The sequence below is a fragment of the Peromyscus californicus genome, unplaced genomic scaffold, assembly GCF_007827085.1.
Source record: "Peromyscus californicus insignis strain IS unplaced genomic scaffold, ASM782708v3 Scaffold_17__1_contigs__length_78620276, whole genome shotgun sequence".
Classification (NCBI taxonomy): Eukaryota; Metazoa; Chordata; class Mammalia; order Rodentia; family Cricetidae; genus Peromyscus; species Peromyscus californicus.
The window spans coordinates 63,904,651-63,927,159 of record NW_026294469.1 but is presented as its reverse complement, the minus strand read 5'-3'; the positions used below and the strand labels follow the sequence as shown (position 1 = coordinate 63,927,159).

Sequence of the window (22,509 nt, the reverse complement as noted above, 5' to 3'; positions counted from 1 at the left end):
CTGTCTGCCTCCAGCACCTTCCCACAAGTCCTCTGCTTAGATGGAAAGCTTGATTCTTGAGTGTAAGGCAGCTCACTTCTAGGCTGGTATTTACAGAGCTCCTATTGTTACAGGAGCTCGTGCTCGGCTGTGTGAAAGGACACAAGGAAGGACACTCCTAGTTCCTGGTCACATGTCTGCTTCATGTGCTTCCCTTCTCAAAACTGGGACGTCTCCAGTCCTCACCCATGAACTTGCTTCTCTTTGGGTGGCTGGGCACATGGGACCCTACATGGCATGCGGGCTTTGCAGAAAAATGATGTTCCTTTTGGGCAATGCTTTTCTGCTCTCCAATTTTAAGTGGAGACTGTGACATTTGTTAGATAAAAATGACCAAACATTCTGAGCATCCCCCCCCACTTTCGCGTATTGATGTTACACAATAAAATCCACTAATTTCAAGTGTTCAATTTGATAAATTTTCCTATCTGCATATGATGTTACTATCACCACAGATACAGACCAGGCGCCTTGTGCTAAAGGGCTCCCTCTGACTCCCTTCACATCTGATTCCCTTCACGGTTCCCCTGGCCCCACGCACCTATACATTTCCTTCCTGTCACACATCGCCTTTTCCTGCATTTTATCGATTTCTGATCATCTAACTCAACTTTGATGATTCTAATTTTATGGAAATTAGTCATAAAGCTCAAAATAGAGTATACTTAGATACATGTACCATACACATTCAAAATAAAGTGAATTCTGCCATCGTGGGATGTTCTATAAATGCCAATCAGGAGGAGGTAGCTGACAGCCTTTCAGATCTCCTGTGTCTTTGCTGATTTTTTTGGTCTGGTTCTATCAGTTGCTGAGGGAAGGATGCAAATCTCCAATAGAGACAGTGGGTGGATCTGTTTCATCACCCCTGCCAATGTTCTTATTACACGATTGTAGTGGTTTGAAGAAAATGGCCCCCAAAGGGAGGGCACTCATAGGAGGTGTGGCCTTGTTGGAGGAAGTGTGTCACTGGGGGTGGGGTGGGCTTTGAGGTCTCCTATGCTCAAGCTACACCCAGTGAGACAGACCACTTCTGGCTGCCTGCCTGTCAAGATGTAGGACCCTCAGCTACTTCTGCAGCACCATGTCTGCCTGCACGCCACCATGTCACACCACGATGATAATGGACTAAACCTCTGAAAATGTAATCCACCCCTATTAAATGTTTTTCCTTTATAAGAGTTGCTGTGGTCATGGTGTCTCTTCATGGCAATAGCAACCCTCACTAGGACAATGATTTTGAAGTGTGGTTATGAGTACATGCACATTTGTCACAGACACATGTCACTTGGAACTAGATTTGCTTTGACATTTTTGTAGTAGCTGCATCAGCTTCCTGCTCACTTGTTTGCAATACATCTTTTCTTTCATTTACTTTCTTCCTCTTTTTTTAGAGTTTTAGTTTATGTGTATGAGTGTTTTTTTTTTTTTAAAGATTTCTTTATTATTATGTATAGTGTTCTGTCTGCATGTTTGCCTGCAGGCCTGAAGAGGGCACCAGATCTCATTACATATGGTTGTGAGCCACCATATGGTCGCTGGGAGTTGAACTCAGGACCTCTGGAAGAACAGTTAGTGCTTTTATCCACTGAGCCATCTCTCCAGCCCGTGTATGAGTGTTTTGTCCACAGGTGTATGTGTGCACCACCACCTGGTGCCTGTGATGGCCAGAAGATGGTGTCAGATCCCCTGGAACTGGAGTCACAGAGGTTGTGAGTCTCCATGTGGGTGCTGGGAATTGAACCCGGGTCCTCTGGAAGAGCAGCCAATGCTCTTAACCACTGAGCCATCTTTCCAGGACCTCTTCAATTTACTTTCTTTCTTTTTTTTTTTTTAAAAAAAATAATTTATTGATTTTTATTTTATGTGCATTGGTATTTTGTCTGCATGTATGTCTGTGTGTGGATTCTGGATCCCCTGGAACTGGAGTTACAGACAGTTGTGAGCTGCCACGTCAGTGCTGGGAATTGAACCAGGGTCCTTCGGAAGAGCAGCCAGTGTTCTTAACCACTGAGCCATCTTTCCAGGCCTTCTTCCATTTACTTCCAGTTCTTATGGTTAAAGTCCATCCTCTGCAGATGGTTTATTGCTGTGTCTTCTTTCATCCAATCTGACAATGCTTCCTTTGGAAAAAGAGCTTTGGATATTACTGCTTAATGTAGTTATTACCTGTTGTCTAATTTTCAGTTTTCTTCCTTCCTTGGTGGGGGTGACAGTTGTATTACTTAAGTGTTCTTTAGGATATTACTTTTTCAGGTTGGCTTTTAAAAATATTATTTTAGTGCCGGGCGGTGGTGGCGCACGCCTTTAATCCTAGCACTCGGGAGGCAGAGGCAGGCGGATCTCTGTGAGTTCGAGGCCAGCCTGGTCTACATAGCGAGATCCAGGAAAGGCGCAAAGCTACACAGAGAAACCTTGTCTCGAAAAACCAAAAAAAAAAATAATAATATTATTTTAAGGGGCTTGAGAGATGGCTCAGAGGTTAAGAGTATTGGCTGCTCTTCTAGAGGTCCTGAGTTCAATTCTCAGCAACCACATGGCTCACAACCATCTATAATGAGATCTGGTGCCCTCTTCTGGCCTGCAGGCATACATGTGGGCAGAACATTATTACGTGGGGGTGGGGGTGGGGGTAGGGGTGGGGGTGAGTGTGTGCCACAGATGCATGCGAAGATCAGACAACTGTGAGGTGGTCCTTTGCTCCATCCTCACATGGGGTCCAGGGATTGAACTCTAATTGCTGGGCTCCCACAGCAAGGCTCTACCTGCTAAGCTGTCTCACCGGCTTTTGGGTTAGTCATTTCTGTATGATGTCATAGCGGTTGCTATAGATAACAATGTAGATCTGTAGTTTTTCAGTCTTCATAAAGAGGATAATTACCACCTCATGTAAAACACACAACTCATAACTATATAGGACCATTCCCCTCCCCTCTTCCATAGTATAGTTTTTAAAAATCTACATCTATGAACATAATCAATCTTGAAAGACACAGTAGTACTTTTAGTTTGAGGAACCTATAGTTGAAATATAGATTTATAGGAATGGGCTGATTTAAGAAGAAAGAGCTAGCTGGCATGCGGCTAAAGCCATAGGCCAAACAGTTTGTAAATAATATAAGCCTCTGTGTGTTTACTTGGGTCCGAGAGGCTGTGGGACCGTGTGTGAGAGAGATTTGTTTGGACCTGGGGGACCAGGTGGGACCTGAGAAACTTCTGGCTACAAGAACCTATACAGTTCATAAGTAAAGCTAGGAGAAGGGAAGGAAGACAGTGGATGAGAATATAAGATGCATGCGAAGATCAGACAACTGTGAGGTGGTCCTTTGCTCCATCCTCACATGGGGTCCAGGGATTGAACTCTAATTGCTGGGCTCCCACAGCAATTTACTCCCATGCAGTAATCTGGACAGTTATCACTTCTTGTAAATAGTCTTTAGTTTTTGAAAATTTGAATTTCCATCTGGTATCACTTCTGTTTGGCCCAAAGAACTTCTTTAGCATTACAGAGCAGACAGGCATGCATCCAGCAGTCTCCTTCACCTCACAGTGTCTTTACTTCATGTTCACCCTTGAGGGCTCTCCTTACCTGACAGAGAATTCTGGGTTCACACTGTTTTCTTTAGCACTTTTAGGAATCCATCCCCACCTCTCCGAGGCCCATGAGAACAGGGATGGTATCTGTCCATCACTGCTGTCTGCTGGGTTGTGTGGTCTCTTCCTGGGTCTGCATTACTGCTTATCAACTGTTTTGATGCCAATGTATCTTGACTTTGGTTCTCTCTGTTTACCTAACTGCTTGCTATTAGCATCTCCTATCGGCAAACCCCTGTCTTTCCCCTATTTGGGTCTTTTGTGTAGTTTCTGTTGCTTGCCTGAGACATCTCATTTCTCTACTTAAATTTTCATGCATTGAAAACATGTGTCATCTATGAAAAAATAGAGAAGAGTTATTAGTAGTTACTTCAAAAAATCCTTGTCTGTAAGTTCTAACATCTGGTTCATCTTGGGGTTGAGCTTAATTGATTTTCTTTTATGTAGAGAATGTGTTCCATTTTCTTGATTCCTTGGATGTCAGGAAAATTTTGGATTGTATCCCGAATAAAATTAATGTTAGGTTGTGAGAGTCTCCATATTTTGAGCAGGCTCTGGTTTTTGGGCAGCCCTCCCCCATCATTAACTGGGACGTAAGAGCTGATTCTGCAGGTGTGGCTCAAGGTCCAGTCATGGTTTTGGGGAGTCGGCTGCAGGGGCTCCTCCTCTTCTTCTGTGATTCCTCCACGATTCTCAGTGTTTAGAGACCTCATGTTCCCTGCCACATGTCCATGTGTTCCCCAGTTCTGCTGTGTGGGCATGGATTGCAGTTAGACCAAGCTTTCCAAAGGGTCTGAGACAAGAACACAGCTTGCTATTTCCTCTCTTCCAATGGGATAGTCTGGCCACCCCTTCCTGAGTTGGTGCCTGTATTCATCTTCCAGTCTCCAGGTGCTGCGGCTCTCAGTTTTACTTCAGATTTCTGCCCTCCCCTTTCTTCTGTGTAACAGCCCTGATTGCCCTGGAATGAGCTCCACAGACCAGGCAGGCCTCGAACTCACAGAGATCTGCCTGCCTCTACCTCCCGAGTGCTGGAATTAAAGGCATGTGCCACCACCGCCCAGCTAGCCCTTGGTTGTTTTAAGTTAATGTCTTGTATACTGCTCAGGAACCAGGCAGACATTTGGAGGAACACAGTTTGGGACCCTTCTGGACGCCTTTCAGGATTCTACTACTCTCCTCAGCACTCATCTTTCTCGGGTTGATCTCTGTGGTTTCCCAGGCCAGGAAGGTCTTCATTAAGAGGCCTTCACTCCCCTGCTGTGATGACCTGAACTACACCTGGCTCCAGGCTAAAAGCTGTGGACACAGAAACACATAAAGCCTGCATCTCCCTTCTAAATGAGCTCAGACTCCAGGAGTCCACTTCACTCACTGGCCAGTTCCTCTGAGTAGTGACGTTTTGAATTATTTGCTCAGACACTGTAGTGGTTTTCTATGGGGGTTATCAACTGGATGGTTCTCAGATCACCAACCCTGAAAGCAGAAACTTAGTTCTCAAGCGGATTCCAACCGTGCAGGCTCTTCTGCACAAGGCAGTGTATTGGAGAAGTCAGAGCGGGGTTTAGAAACAGAAAACACACCAAGGAACCGGAAATGAAGAGAAGTGCGACATACACATACATGTACACACAGGGAGGGGAGCACGGGACACAAACGGGACAGATGGTTTGAAAGAAGGACTTGGGGACTAAGTGTTCTGTCTGGGCGTTCAGCAGCAGGCGACATTTCAGAGGCAGACAGGAAGCAGAACCCGAAAGAGTCCAAGTACTGCTTTCCTAACAGTGCCCAGCACAGAACTGCCCACAGGATAATCTGATCGGGTAATCCCCTCGATTGAGACTCCCCTCTCAAGTGACTCTCAGCTGTGTCAAGTGACAGTCAAAGGTAACTGGAGCACAGCTGTACTTCACTTCATCAATATGGCTCATTCCATTAGATTTTTTTATATTCCTAAGACAAACTTCACTTGGTCACGGTATATAATCTTTTCTGTATGTGGATGGGTATAGTTTGCTACTACTTAGAGATTTTTGAGTCTGTTCATGAGAGACACTCTTCTTGACTTTTTCAGAGGTCTTATCTTGTTTAGATTCTGAGGTAGTGCTAGCTTCATTGAATAAAGACATTTTCATAAGTGTATGTTCATTTTTATTCAGGCTAAAGCAAATCTGATTTCTTAGTGATATCTTCTTTGACTCATTAAAAGTGTGCTGTGTTTTTTCAAATATCTGGACATTCCCTCAGTTATTTCATCGCTGATTCCTAATTTAGTTGGGTTGTGGTCAGTAAACATATTTGCATGACATAAATTATTTTTTAAAGATTATTTTTGTTTTATGTGTATGAGTGTTTATATGTATACATGTGTACCATGTGTGTGCCTGGTGCCTGTGTAGGTCAGAAGAGGGGGCTGGTTTCCCCAGAACTGGAGTATAGATTGTTGTTTGCCATCATGTGGGTACTGGGAACTGAACCCAGGTCCTCTGCAAGAGCAACAAGTGCTTTTAACTGTTGAGCCTTCTCTCCAGCCCCCCAATGTCAATTATTTCAAATTTAAAATCTGGAACTTATTTGATATGACCTGGCATAATCTTTGAAAGATTATAACGAAGCAGAGTAGTGCAGACTTGTAATCCCGGCACTAGGGAGACTGAGAGTTCAAGGACACCCTGGTCTAAGCAGAGAGTTCCAAGCCAGTCTAGGCTACAGAGTGAAACCTTGCTCCAAACAAACTACATAAAATGATAGAAGACAGATATTCTGCACTCCGCGGCCACTGGGTGGAGTATCTGCTGTCACTCAGCTCTGGCTGGGGGAGACGGTATTCTTGCTGTGACTGAGTTCCATTATTTTTGAATTATCTCTCTCTCTCTCTGTTTTTAGCTTTGTGAAATTTTGCTTCATTTATTGAACTTTTTCTATTTTTAGAAGTTTAAAGTTAGAAATATATAAAGGCTTGCCAACAGGAGAAAGGCTAGACTGCCAATGATTCAACGTGGTAATGCCACTGCATCAGTGGGAAGAAGCATGGCGGGACAACATTAACGCCTCTCACAAATACAATGCTGAGTAAAGGAGGTTCAAGGATGTGCCGGCTTGGCATGGCTCACTTCCAGGACAGCCAGGACTACCCAGAGAAACCCAGTCTTGAAAAACAACAAAACAGACAGACAGACAGACAGACAAGTCAAAAAAAAAAAAAAAAAAAAAAAAAGAGGAGAAGGTGTAAGGAGAGCATGGTGCACAATCATGGTTCCGTTATGAGCAGCCCAAAGCCAAAGCTATAGTACTTGGGAACCCACAGATCCAGTGAAATGACGAGCCTCTCCCCCAGGTCCTTACTTCCAGAACAGGGCACACGAGGATTCCTAGGCAATGCTCAATTTCTTTTTCTTTTTCTTTTTTTTTTTTTTTTTGAGACAGGGTTTCTCTGTGTAGCCTTTCCTGGAACTCACTCTGTAGCCCAGGCTGACCTCGAACTCACAGAGATCCGCCTGGCTCTGCTTCCCGAGTGCTGGGATTAAAGGTGTGTGCCACCATCACCTGGCTCAAATTCTTGATCTGAACAGTAATCACATAGATCACCTTAGAAGTATTCCTTTAATGTATGTGCATATATGTATCCCTATATTTTACAATCATCTGCACATGTGATTTCTTTCTTAATTTAAATAGTAAAGGGATCCTGTACAAGCACAAATCTGAGATCAGTCTCCAGAACCCACTTGAGAAAACAGGGATATATGGTGGTGTGTGCTTGTAATCCCAGGTGGGTAAAGACAGAAGGTTCTAGAGGCTTGCTGGCCAGCCAGCCTAGCCTATTTGGTGAATTACAGGCCAGTGAGAGACACAGCCTCAAAAGGAAGATGGACAGTGCCAGAGGAATGGCACTCCAGGTCTGAGCTCTGCTCTCCACACACATGCACACACATCTCTCTTCCACAATAGTAAGAAAAAGAGGGTGTTACTGGTAGATGATTCTTTGACTATCTTTTAATGTCTGTCATCACTAGAACAAGCTATCACTGTTGGGACTTAATAAACAGAAAGCTAGACATAAAATACAGCCCTTCCAATTGCACTCCAAAGTGAGTGAACAACTGCATAAGCTGAGGGCAGACACAGGGCAACTTATCTGAGGCCAGAGAAAAAAGGACTCCAGGTGCTTTTCACAACTGTTTCGGGGGAGCTAGAGAGATGGCTCAGTGGTTAAGAGCACTGGCTGCTCTTCCAGAGGTCCCACATGGCAGCTTACGACGTCTGTAACTCCAGTTCCAGGGGATCTGATGCCCTCTTCTGGCCTCCCTTGGGACCAGGCACACATACAGTGTACAGACATACACACAGGCAAAACACCCACATATATATAGTCAAAACATCATCAACTGTTTTGGGGTTTGGTAAGATGGCTAGTGGTAAAGCCACTTGTCAACCAATCCTGACAACCAGAGTACAACAAACCCCAGCACCCACAGTTGGAAGCAGAGTACCAACCAGTGAAAGTTGTCCTCTGATTTCCATACATGCATGCCCTGCCATGCTCAGGCCACCCCCAACAACAAATAAAGTAAAACTTTCCTATTTTCAATGTGATAGGGTCATTTCCATTTCAAAGTATATCTATGTAACCTTCTTCATGAACAAAGGTCACTTCTGGAGAGAAAGTAAGCTATCAAGCTCAGGATCAGGGTTATATCCGGAATACCCAGGATGACAGTTATATAGGGGGTACCCGGGACCAGGGTTACATAGTGGTACCCGGGACCAGGGATATGTAGGGGGTACCCAGGACGATGGTTATATAGGGAGTACCCAGAACCAGGGTTAAATAGGGGGTACCTTCAAGTGGAGAATGACTGTCTGTAGAGTTCAAAAAAGGGTCAAGGATTAGTAAATCCTGCAAAATGTTTACCCAAACTCATATTTTGAAGTGGGACTGGGTGAAAGATCCTATCAGGCATGGTGACACATGCCTTTAGTTCCAGCACTCAGGAGGCAGAAGCAGGCAGGATCTCTTTGAGCTCCAGGCCAGCCTAGTTTATACTGCAGGTTCCAGGACAGCCAGGGCTACATAACGGAGAGATTCTGTCTAAGCAAAACCAGACCAAACCATTATCTTTACAGTTTTAAAAAGCTTTCCTACTTACTTTGGGTGGGTGGGAGGGATGCACACATGTGGGATCAGAGAACACCTTACAGGATTTAGTTCTCTCCCTTATAAGTGGATCCCAGGGTTGGACAAGTTTGTTGGCAAGTATCTTTACCAAATAAGCCATTTTACTGTCCCCATATCATTACTTTAAAGTTTTCCAAACGTATTTAGTTTTTAGCAGATTGAGTGTGTAGTCTCTGAACTGCTAGGCAAAAAGTCCTATGAGCTAGTCAACTGTCCCACACTGACCAGCGGCATCATTGATATTCAAATTCCTCAAAGAACTAGGCTAGACTTCAGGGCCTCAAATCTCCTAAAACCTACACATTCAGTTCCAAGAAATGTAAGTGGAATGGTTTGGCAGATGTTTGCTGGCATCACCGCTGTGATTTTCTGTGTCAATCGCTGTCACCTGCAACTTGCTGGGAGCGAAAATCACAGTAAGGAAAGTGGCCTCAACCCCAAAGGACCAGTTTCGCTCTGTGTGAGTACTGGACCTTTGCTGTGTGAGTACTGGACCTTTGCCTTTCTGCCCTCTAAGGTCACACCCCTTCCAAAGTTTTCAGAAGGTCTTGAGCTGGAAAGATGCTTAGGTAAGAACTCTTTGGTGAGATGTGCGCCTGGATATCAGTGAGCTTGGGAGGGTGAAGCAGGAGGATCACGAGTTTAAAGCCAGCCTAACTGACACAGGCCAGCCCAGGCTACATGATGAAATCATGTGTCAAAAACCACAAAATAAAAACAAATAAAGAGGAGGAGGGGGAGAAGGGGAGGAGGAGGAGGGCAGCAGGAGGAGGAGGGGAGGAGGAGGAGGGAGGAGGAGGAGGGGAGGAGGAGGGGAGGAGGAGGAGGGGAGGAGGAGGAGGGGAGGAGGAGGAGGAGAGGAGGAGGAGGGCAGCAGGAGGAGAAGGGGAGGAGGAGAAGGGGAGGAGGAGGAGGGGAGGAGGGCAGCAGGAGGAGGAGGGGAGGAGGGCAGCAGGAGGAGGAGAAGGGGAGGAGGAGAAGGAGAGGAGGAGGGGAGGAGGAGGAGAAGGGGAGGAGGGAGGAGAAGAAGGGAGGGGGAGGAGGGCAGTAGGAGGAGAAGGGGAGGAGGGAGAAGGGAGGAGGAGGGCAGCAGGAGGAGAAGGGGAGGAGGGAGGAGGAGAAGAAGGGGAGGGGGAGGAGGGCAGTAGGAGGAGAAGGGTACACCTATGTGTGCAGGCAGGAGAACAACTTTGGGTATTGTTCCTTAAACCTAGCTAGCTGCCCCGACCCCTCCCTTCCTCCCTGTGTGTGTGTATGTGTGCGTGCGCATGTACACAGAGGCCACAGGAGGATGCTGGGTATCCTGCTGTGCCCCTCTCTGCCCTGTTCCCTTCAGACAGGGCCTCTCTTTGAACCCAGAGCTCGGTTGGTAGCCAGTGAGCCTAGCAAGTCTGCTGTCTTCCTATCCGCACAGCTGTGGGCTTACAGGCATGTACATGCAACGGTGCTCAGCTTTTCTCATGGGTTCTGGGGATCTGCATGCAGGTTCTCACACATGTTCTGCAAAAGTGCTCTTTATCCATTGATTCCCCCCACCCCCATGTACCTTATAATTTGAAAGTGTTTTCACTGGTCTAGAACTTACTAAGTAGGGTAGGGCTGCTGTGGAATAATCCTTCTATACACTGTGTGAATTTATGTAGCTATGATTGGTTCAATAAACAAGCTGACTGGCCAAACAGCTGAACAGGATAAAGTTAGGTGGGAAAGCCAAACTGAGAATGCTGGGATGAGGAAGGGGAAGTGAGGGGAGATGGCAGTCAGACACCGAGGAAGCAGGATGTGCAGTAAATAAGGTAACAAGCCATGAGCCACATAGCAAAGCATAGATAAGACATATGGGTTCATTTAAATGTAAGAGTCAGTTAGTAACAAGCCTGAGCTATTGGCTGAGCATTTGTAAATAGTATTAAGCCTCTGAGTGATTATTTGAGAGTGGATGCAGGACAGGAAAACTCCACCTACTTAGGGTAGGCTGGCAAATGCTAGGGATCCTCCTGTCTGTTTTCTTAGCACTGGGATTCTAAGCATGTATTACCATGCCTGGCTTTTTATGTGGTTTCTAGGGAATGAACTCATGTAAACTGCAAGCACTTCCTTGACTGAGCCATTCCCACCAATTTGATTCTTTCTAAGTGTGCAGGAATGGTGAGGTGAAGAGCTGTAGCATCTCCCAAATGTGGTGTATGTGCATGTAACCAGATGTGGTTGCTGGGAATTGAACTTGAGTCTTCCGAAGAGCAGTACCAGGCCACAGGTCTGGATGGAGCCCAAGGATCTGCATTTTGAACATGTTCTTGGAGGATAGTGATACCCATTCCCCACTCTAAGGGACACAGTTTGAAACCACTCACTTAATGCATGAATTTTTAAAACTCTAAGACATTAAAGAGCAGTTAATCATTAAATCAATTTAGTAGGCCTGGCCAGCAATTAGAAAAGATACAGGATCATGAGCCCATCATACTCAGTGAGTACTGTTTTACACAAATTTGTTTTAGTTGTATGAAAATGTATATATTGCTACCCATGGTGGAAATTGTGTGTGTGTGTGTGTGTGTGTCTTTAACTGGGAATGACAGTCAAAAAGTTTGAAAGGTAGCTGGGTAGTGGTGACACATACACTAGGGAGACAGAGGCAGGCAGATCTCTGTGAGTTCGAGGCCAGCCTGGTCTACAGAGTGAGATCCAGGTCAGCCGGGGCTACACAGAGAAACCCTGTCTTGAAAAACAAAAAGTTTGGAAGGCACTAGTTTAACGACTTTATTGTGTCATTAAGTGAGAAAAGCCACACTGACTCGGCAGGGGATTTATGAGTCCAGTTGTTTCCACTGGAAACTAGGTAAACGTGCCTTGGACCGTCTCTCAGATTTCCTTTGCCTAGATTTCTTCTTTCACCTCGGCCTTTGTAAACTTCACTTTCCTTCAAGGTAGATGAGGTGAAGCCTAGTCTCTCCTTAACTCCCCCTGACTAGTCTTGTCATGTCTTCCTCCTGTAACTTGTCCTCTCAGCCATCTACTTGACAAACAGGGTGGACTGCCCTTTTGTTAGCTACCTCTGCCAGGGTGCACCCTTCCTCTCCTGAGGGCTGGGTGATGTTGTATGTGCCTTTGTTCTCTCAAAGATGTCCAGCAATACTGTGCTCAAGTGGGGTACAATAACTACTTGGGTAGTATAAACAGTCAAACCACAGTTAAGTTACAATGTACTATCTGGACGTTACAGGAATCGGTTATCTCACAGAAGTGACATTTGGGGAAGAGAAAGAGGAGGTCCCAATAAAAGAAAGGGGAAGTTTTAAAATTCCATATTAAAAGTCTATAAAATATGTTCCATAAGCATGCACATGCATACACGCAGGCAAAACCCTTACACATAAAATAAAATGAAAAAATCTAATAAAAACCCCTCCAGACAAATTAATCTTTTTTTGATGTATGTATGTAACTCCTTATGCAATTAATGACAACAATGAAAATATTCTAAAAATTACATTAAAAATGAAGACTTTAAAAGTCCTTTCCGGGCTGGGGAGAGAGCTCTGTGGGTAACGAACTTGTTGTATAAGCCTGATGAACTGGGTCCAGGTCTCCAGAACCAGGAGAAGACTGGACACAGTAGTGCAAGGGAGGTGGGAGGCAGAGAAAGCCACCAGGAGCTCAGGGGCCAGATCACTTGGTATGCACATCGGCGGATAATAAGGAGACCCCGTCTCAAACAAGGAAGAAGGCAGTTGAGGAGCGACACCTGAGGTTGGCCTCCACACATGCACTGTGGCACACTCACACCCACATGCACACATACAGACTAATAAAAGTTCCCCCACCACCCAAAATACTTCATTTAGTGTGAGCTGGTTGTTACTTTTAATTATTATGATTTATCAAGTTATTCCATGCTGTGGGATGTTCTGTATGTCAAATGTGTTGCTGATTAGTCAATAATTAAAACACTGATTGGCCATTGGCTAGGCAGGAAGTGTAGGCGGGACAAGGAGGAGAATAAAGCTGGGAAGTGGAAGGCTGAGAGAGAGACACTGCCAGCCGCCATGATGAGAAACAGCATGTGAAGATGCCGGTAAGCCACAGCCATGTGGCAAGGTATAGATTTATAAAAATGGATTAATTTAAGCTGAAAGAACAGTTAGCAAGAAGCCTGCCATGGCCATACAGTTTGAAACCAACACAAGTCTCTGTGCTTACTTGGTCGGGTCTGACGGCTGTGGGACTGGCAGGTGAGAGAGATTTGCCCTGACTGTGGGCCAGGCAGGAAAACTCTAGCTACAAATGGCGTCCAACGTGGTGGCAAGAGTTTCCACCTAAAACCTGAGAAAAGATTCTAAAACGGAGCTAAAAACAGTTCCTAATTGTCTCTCTCAAATGAGCGGCAGCTGCTGGTTTGAGCTACTGGTGGGTTCCTAGCATGCGTGCTCGACCTGCCTATGGCGGGAATGAGGCCTTTGCAAGTGGCACTTTGAGCTGCATAGTGGATTTAGCCTTTGCTGGTGCAGAGCAAAAGGGGAGGTTCCTGGGCTACATGCTGCTTGGCTAAAAGCATAGACCCCCGATAGCTCCCAGAGCTGGCGGTAAACCATGGCCATGTTGGGAAGCTGAGGTGGGTGGATCCAGCAGCCACAGCTGCTGCAGTTTAAGGCAATAGATTCACAATAAGACAGATTCAGATGTAATAGTTTACAATGTGTGTAAAAGATACGTAGGCTTGAAAGAGACAAAAAAGGTGATATATAGAGTTATAGAAACAAATACATAGTTTTAAAAAAATAGTCTTTAAAGAGACAGTAAAATTAATATAGAAAATAAGCCACGTAAAGATGAATATTACACAGAGAATCTGGATTGTGTTGTCTTTGGGATTTTTAACTGCAGAAAAACATTTGATTGTAAAAGCTGTTGAGTTATGCCGAAATGTATATTTTAAAGGTACCTTGACTTCAAAATTTGGATATAAGGATATGTTGCTTTGGAAAAGAGTCTCTGCTTTTGTTTCCACAGAAAGCCAGAGGCTATGGATTTGTTCCAGATTAAGACACATCAGGTTTGACCAGCCAAGACCCCCTGAAAAGTCTCCGATGACACCATGGCCCAGATGATCCAACATCCAGAATGGTTTGAAGGCAACTGGCTCAGACGATACACCCTCATGGACTTTTCCATAATCCTAAAATTTCCTTTGTATCCCCATAAGATACAGCGCCCCCCTCCAGCAGGAAGTAGTAAGAGAAGCTACGCCCAAATTCCCAAATTATATGTAATTTTACTTTGTTAAGGTTAAAACCTTCCTTTTTTTTTTTAAAAAAAAAGGGGGAAGTGCTGTGGGATGTTCTGTATGTCAAATGTGTTGCTGATTAGTCAATAATTAAAACACTGATTGGCCATTGGCTAGGCAGGAAGTGTAGGCGGGACAAGGAGGAGAATAAAGCTGGGAAGTGGAAGGCTGAGAGAGAGACACTGCCAGCCGCCATGATGAGAAACAGCATGTGAAGATGCCGGTAAGCCACAGCCATGTGGCAAGGTATAGATTTATAAAAATGGATTAATTTAAGCTGAAAGAACAGTTAGCAAGAAGCCTGCCATGGCCATACAGTTTGAAACCAACACAAGTCTCTGTGTTTACTTGGTCGGGTCTGACGGCTGTGGGACTGGCAGGTGAGAGAGATTTGCCCTGACTGTGGGCCAGGCAGGAAAACTCTAGCTACAATTCCACAATTTACTATTTGCACTAAAAGAGAAGTTATCTTTTTATTAAATTTTCTGTGAAAACAGGACCTAATTTTCAAATGATACACATGGTAACATTCTTAATCATCCAACAACACAGATAATTAACTGAGCCCATGAAAAGGGGGAACCAGGAACCTTATTCTCTCATGTATGAGGTAGTGTGCAGTGAACACACGTGGGACTGGATGACTTATGTTCCACTCCCATGTCATTCAAACTGCTCTCAGTCAGTGAAATGGGAGCCAGGACCCTGTTGTGCTGTGGGTACAGAAATCTGCAGGAGCTTTGAGCCATGGCTACTTGCGCAGCTTGCGAAGGACATGCTAACTTTATTCCTACCAAACCCTAGACGAGAAACAAGCAAAAGGGTTTCAGAGCTGTTCCTTATTCTCTTGTTTAAGCATGAAGGTCTGGAAAACAAGATGACCCAGGGCTGCCTTTCCCAGACTGGAAAACCAGTAAAAAGAGAATGTTTAGATTGATATTAATACTATTTACTTTGAACAGTCCAGTTGTTTAACTGCATAGACAAATTTAGCCAATGAGTATACATTCCCACACAGTCTATTATGCAAATATTTTAGAAGACCATGTCAAATAATAATTGATTGAAAACTACTTTATTTGGTTGAATGTCAATTACTGTGCCACAGGCTTCTAGATCTTAATGTTTACTTCTCCAAAGTTGGAAGAATAACCCTACAAATTGAGTTTTTATTCTTCAATGAAGGCAAATGTCAATATGTCAGACTCATCTGCTTAGCTGATGAGTAAATTCATGAATTTTATGATTCTCTTAAGCCAAGGTAGTCAAAAAGCTACAATGTAGTGTTTTAATATATATGATAAATCACTATGTAGACACTTCCACACTTCCATATTAAGACATAGAGCTTATTAAAATAGTATTTCAATTTGAAATCCATTCCTACAAACCTATCACATATATAATGCTATCATTACACACCAATATTATATTAATATATAAGCAAACTACCCTGAATGACTCTTACCACACTCATGTGATATACCAACACTATTCAACACACAGCTTTTCCAATCAACTTCAGGTACTGTAGTATACTGTGAATTAAATTCTTGAGGTTTTAGGTGATTTAATTCAATATAAACACCCGACTCCTCCCAAAATGATTAAAATAACTGAGGCAAGGCTTGGTTTAAGGCTAAACAGCCTGCCCCCCTCCCCAGTAACATCTGTGGTAATGACAGGTTCTCATTCAGATCAACAGAGCATGACCCACTTCAGCTTCTCTTCTATACGGTGATAGATTGTTTTGTTTTCTGTTTTTAAACTGAACCATCCATCTTCCAACCTCTGCAGCCACTGATTGTGGTGGCAAGCTGAGCCCAGGGGTACAATTTTTTTTTCCTGTTCCAGAACAAAACTACCTGTCTGACTTAAAGGATTTACTTGTGACCTTGGCCTTAATAGTATATTACTCTAAGCAAGGGTTAACGTCTCTGGGACCTCCACAAATCTCTGCTGGCCAAAACCAGGAAGAAGGCTGCATTTCCATGTATATGTGACTGTCTCAAAGAACCATTTCTTCTTGAGTACAGTATAATAAAAAGACAATACATCCACATCCGAGTGTGTGGCCTGCACACTGCAATTCATTTTGTGCTAAGGTCAGGATTATAGGTCAACCTTCACTATTTTCTATGGAGCACGGAAGGGTTCTTGGGCAGAGCGTTTATTAAAGGAATTAGAAAACAAATCGGGCATCACAGCAAGGACAAAGGACACAGGTAGTGAGGGCGAAGTGAAAGAACACAGGAGGAAAGGCACCTGAACCACAGCAAGGCACAGAGCACGAGCTCTTACCGGAAGACAGGGAGGAGGGAAAGGAAGGTGCAGAGAGGTCTGTCCAGCAAAAGGTGGCCTAGCCCCCAGCCGGGTCTGCGGCACCAAAGGTACAAGACTAATCCGCAACACCACACAGACCCAAAGAGTACTCAGAGTAGGGTGGGGCGTGTCAAAGGACAGTGAAGTCAACCCCAGGAGTCCACTGCCAAAGCTAGAAAAAATCCGGGCAAAAATAAATAAATGTCAGCACTGAACTAGAACCTACAGAGGGAACTACAAAGTCTTCACTTGGCAAGCACCACAATGGGAAGTTCCTCATGGTGTCGGCCAGACCTACTTATGGATGGTCAAATCAGTGGCCAAACTCTGAGGAGAAACAAGATACCAGTAAAGGTGTCAAGTGTCACTCCCAAGATGTTTAACATTTAGACCAAATGGTCCCGCTTCACTGGAGAAGCCTGGAGATGCCAAACAACATCTCCAGAAAAGAGACCTGCAGACACCATACACCCGATCGCGCTGCACCAGGGCAGTATGCTTCTGTGGTCTTGGCCAAATATGAACAGCTTCAACAGAATTCTGTTGAAAATCAGAAAAACCCGAACACAATCAAGGTGACCAGGACCTGTCAGAAACGCCATGAGCAGGAAAGAAAGAAAGAGGAGGATGGAGGAGGAGACTGAGATGCAGCAGTTCACAGAGTGGGTCCTGCAGAGCAGGCTGGGGTGGCAAAGGGCACGCTTCCATCAGTCACTGCTTTCTAAAACAGCATTTGTTTGACATTTTTGGTTACTGTATGTTCCTCACACCATGAGCCCTGTGTGAGCAGGGTGTGTTTGTTTCGTCCTCTGCTGCACCCTCTGTGTTTAGGATAGTGCCAGAACAGAGAGAGAGACAGTTACAGACATTCAAATGTCAGAAGATGGCAGAATAAGAATTTGAAGTCGTAATCCCAGCACTCGGGAGGCAGAGGCAGGCGGATCTCTGTGAGTTCGAGGCCAGCGTGGGCTACAGAGTGAGTTCCAGGAAAGGCTCCAAAGCTACACAGAGAAACCCTGTCTCAACAAACAAACAAACAAACAAATTTGAAGGACTTATAAATCTTGGGGTTGGGGATTTAGCTCAGTGGTAGAGCACTTGCCTAGCAAGCGCAAGGCCCTTGGTTTGGTCCTCAGCTCCAAGAAAAAGAAAAAAAAAAAAAAAGAATTTGAAAAGCATGTCTGAAGGCACAGTATTTTTGATCCCTGGACCACCAGATGCTAAGAAGCCCATTTTCCCCCAGAGTACATAACATGGGCTGTTCCCCGCTCCACTCGGTTCATGGACTGAGCTAGGCAGCAGGGGCTGCAGATGAGCAACACTTCCTGTTCTCAAGAGAGAGAAAGACATCAAACACCTAATACAGGACAGAAGAGGACAAGATACAGGAATAAAGGGCTCTGGGCATTTTAAGGAGAGAGACATACAGGGATGAAAGAATGAAAGGAAAGTCTTCACAAATCCTCTGAAATTTAGCCGGGCCTTTCGGGATGTTCAGGATTTGGATAAGGAAAGGCCCAGGCAGGGTGGGGGACACAGCAGATGACAGAGAGGGGGAAGGGAGCTGCACACCCGACGACGAGGAGTGAGCTGCAGAAGCAAATCCACAGAGGGAGGCCAGAGAAGGACACAGATGCAGAGCTGCCTGCAGCCAGGTGGGGTGGGGGCAGGCGCTGGGAGAGGAGGGAACCGTGAGCTGTCTAGAATCCCAGAGTAAGAACTTCAGACTTTATCTGCAGGTAACGGGGCACCGCTCTGCAAAACTCAGCATGGACAGAAAAACAGCCAAATTCTGGACTCTAAGAATCACAAGAAATCTTTGGTACAATTCTGTGCAGCTTTCCATCATAAGACTGTGTTTGTATATGTGTCTGTGTACATGGTAAGTGCAAGCATATGTGCTTGTGTGTGTTCATGTGTGTACACACGTGTGTGTGGAGGTCAGAGGTAAGTATCAGGTGTCTTCCTTAATTGTTCTCCACCTTATTATTTTGTGTGTGTATGTGCGTGTGTGTGTGTGCGCGCGTGTATGTTTGTGTGTGTGTGTGTGTGTATGCGTGTACACATATGTGTGTTGCTGGCATCAGGAGTCTTGTCCCTCTGCTCTCCACTTTATTTATGAATATATATTATGTCCCTCTGTCTCTCTCCCAGACCTCACAGACTCGGCTGGATTCTCTGGCTAGCCTGGTCTAGGGATACTGGATTGACACCTTGTGAAAGCTGTCACTTCCATGCCCAGCCGACATGTACTTAAGTCCTGGAGACTGGAACTCCCATCCTCACACTGGGACAGTAAGTGCTTTCTCAAGTGAGCCGTCTCCCCAGCCCCTCCATCTTATTTTTGAGACAGGGTCTCTTGTTGAACCTGGTGTAGCAGGCTTTCTTTTGGGCCACCAACCAGCTCCCAAATGAAGACACCAAGACTTATTAGTTACGAATGCTTGTTTCTTGCTAGCTCTTATAACTCAACCTGTTTCTTCATCTATGTTTTGCCTTGGGTCTTTTTTACCTTTCTTTCATTTTGTATGTCCTACTCCGTGTCTGTCTGTCTGGCCCTGGGCATCTCCCTCTCTTTCTTCCTTGTTCTCTCATTTTTTCTTGTTCTCCCTCAAGCCGAGATTCCTCCTCCTACTTATTCTCTCTGCCCACCAGCCTGGCCTATCCCTCTATTCCCTTGCTGTTGGTTGCTCAACTTTTTTATTACACCAATCAGGTGTGCAGGCAAAGCAACACATCTTTACATCGTTAAACAAACGCAACATAAACAAATATAACACATCTTTGCCTAGTTAAAGTCATATTCCACAACCACCTGGACTAGCTAACAATGGGCTGCAGGGACCCCTGTCTCCCCTGTCCCAGCACTGGGGTGGCGAATGTGTGCCTCTGAGCCCAGCTCTTTACATGGGCGCTATGGATCTTCATGCCTGTGCGGCAAGCAGTTTACCAATGGAGCTGCCCCCAAACTCCTAAGGACTTCTTTTAACCCACCTCTCCTGTGCCCTTGGATCACACGATGTTCTTATATTTGCTCCCAGACTTTGCTGCAGGTATTCTCTTGGTCCAATTTCCACCCCAAAGATGAAATGCCTGACTCTTCTATGATATAATCCTTGCAGGGGTCAGACACTATCTCCTGGGATCCTTTCTTCCTCGGGTTCTGTACCCCCTCCTCCTCACCTTATGTGATATACAGGCTCTGTACTATAACCTCACCTACTTCTCTGGCTCACATTTGGGCTTACTAACAATGTTACCTAACCATGATCTCAGATTAACCCTAACATTGAGTACTCTTCATCATAGCCCAGGCTAGCACAGGGTGAAAATATCGCCTGCAGAAAGGCTACTTTGGTAATGCGTGTTGCTGGGCCCAGCTCTGCACTTGAACACTACTCAGTGTCCTGAGGTCTTAGCTGCTTCACTAGAAAGCTGGGGTGACAACAGGATCAGTTCATTGCTATACACTCTGAGAAAAATTTACAGCATTACTACTTATGGTAGAATTTAAGTTCTAAAATTTACTGACAAGTTACATTTGCCAGAATTTTGAGAAACAGTGTCAAAAGATGAAAAAGGCTGGCACAGTATGGAAGAAATCAGTACAGAGACTGTACTAGAAAAACTGGAAATAGATCTAGTATGCCCGTCAGTTTTATGTCAACTTGACACAAGCTAGAGTTAATTGGGAAGAGGGACTCTTAATTGAGAAAGTGTCTCCATAGGACTGGCCTGTGGGTAAGCTGGGGCATGTTTCTTTACTGATGATTGATGTGGGAGGGCCCAGTTCCCTGTGGGGGTGCCATTCCTAGGAAGGTAGTCCTGTGTTCGTCCTGGGTTCTGTAAAAAATTGAGCAAGGTATGAAGAGCAAGCCAGTAAGCAGCACTCCTTCATGGCCTCTGCATCAGCTCTGGCTTCCAGGTTTCTGCCTGGGTTGAGATCCTGTTCTGACTTCCTTGGATGATGGAATATAAGCTGTAAGATGAAATAAACCCTTTCTTCCAAGGTGCTTTTGGTAATGTTTTTTTATCGCAGCAATAGAAACCCAACCAAGACATCCAGCAATCCTAGTATTGGATATATATCTAAAATAAGCCAGCCCCATTTTCCTGCTTGCCTCACTCTTCACAATAGCCATGAAGTGGAATCATCCCAGGGCGTGTGGATGAGTAAATGGATAAGGAAATGTAGTACACACACAATGGAATAGTACTCAACTGTGAACAATTCTGCCATCTACACAACATGGATGGGAGATGGAAATCAGTCAGGCACACAAAGACAAACATCGTATGTTCTCACTTAGATGTGGAAGAACAATGCTGATCTATCTCAGACAAGCAGAGTGTAGAAGAGTGGTTCCAGAGCCCAGCCAGGGTGTGTGGCAGGAGGCTGGTTTATGGAAATATGAGGTGAACAACTTTTAGCACAGTAGAACTACTACGGTTGGTGCTAATCAAGAGACTATCTCATAACAGCTGAAGCGAGAGTTTTTGAATGTTCCCAGAACAAACAGCAAATGTCTGAGATGATGGATATACCACTACCCTGATCTGACCCCACACACCAACACTTGTATTAAAACGTAGATATGCACATTTACTGTGTCAAATAAAAAATACAGTAAAAATAAAAAATGGGGCTAGTTCCTCTTTTGCTATTCATTTACTCATCGTGGGCTTCAATTTTGTTGAAAGGACATTCTCAACCAACTCAACGAGGGAGACAGAGACAAGGCCATATTGAGAATGGGAGGGTGCATAAGTAGTAACCGTGTCCTCTCTTTCTGGACTGAAGAGCCCGGGTTGCTCCTCCCAGCACAGTCCGCTGCTGTCTGAGCAGGCTCAGATTGCTCCTCGTGCCTCTTACGCACAGTGCACAGGATGGCTAGCTGCTTCTCACGATGCATCCATCCCCAGTGTCTTTAGACACTGTCCGTGGGTCACTGAATCCTCTCTTTCCCTTTCATGCTCTCCAGTGGGGCAATGGCTGAGAGCCCGGTGCGGCAATAGAGGTGGTACGTACATACCCCGAAGGACACAGGAAATCCAGGTCTAGTGCCAGCGGTGGGCAGGCCTGTGGACTTCAGCTGAAGCCTTGCCAGCTGCTCCTGGATGCCCACCCTGATGCACCACCATCACACTGCTGGTGATGGCCTTGCACATTCTGTGGTTTCCCTTCACTGTGCGTTTCTGAGATTTTGAGTTCTTCATATTGAATCATGATCTACTGAAGTCAGGAGTTTTATTTCTCTGACCGGTTTGGTAGGGTTAAACAGCAGCTACTCATATCAATCAAGTACATCTGACTTCCTGAGAGCCACAGAACAGGAAAGCTGGGACATGATAGCCAATACCACGGAAGTGCTCCAGAGCTTTCTGTGAGCTGCTGCAAACTTCAGCATCTCTGGGGGCCACTGACAACCTCAGTCACCTACTGCAAGACAGGCTCTAGTCTGGATACAGAATGTTCTCCAAAGGCCCAGACATTAAGGACTTGGTGTCCTGCTCCTGGAGCAGCTAAGCATTTAGTGGAAGCGTTGAGAGGGACTGGGCAGGTTTGTGGGTTACTGGGGAACTCTGCAGCCCCAGTTCTTTCCTCTTCGGTTCCTGAGCTCTGAACTAGGTATGGAATTTTGTTTTGTCACAAGCTTCTGTCATAACATGCTGTCTCAAGACTGGCCCAAAGCACTTGGGCCAACTGATTCACAGGGTGAAACTACCACAACAAATCTCTCTTTGCCAGTTGATTCCTTCAGGCATTGTGTTACAGTAATGAAAAGCTGACTAACACTGCTGGTGGAGGCCGGGGGCTGTCTCTAGAGAACAGCTTCTCCAAATCTCCAGCAACTGTGGTATCATGGGGAGAAGAGGATTCTGGGAAATACAACGACCTTAGATCTCCTCTATAGCCTGGAGGAGAACGGAGAGGAGGCTAGGGATATAGATCTGGAAATGCCCTTCTTGTATCTGTTTACATGAAACCATTAGCAATTGGGTGGGCAACAGTTTTGTTTAATTTCTACCCTCTTGAACAATTCTTCCTTGTTACGAGCTACATACACTTTCAGCAAAATGTCTTACT

General features: G+C 45.1%; 1 protein-coding gene across 8 annotated transcripts in view; it reads right to left on the bottom strand.

Annotated features, from left to right (window-relative positions):
• The window catches only part of Dym (dymeclin), a 305,354-nt gene that overhangs the window by 28,003 nt on the left and 254,842 nt on the right, over positions 1 to 22,509 (bottom strand). The window lies entirely within an intron of this gene.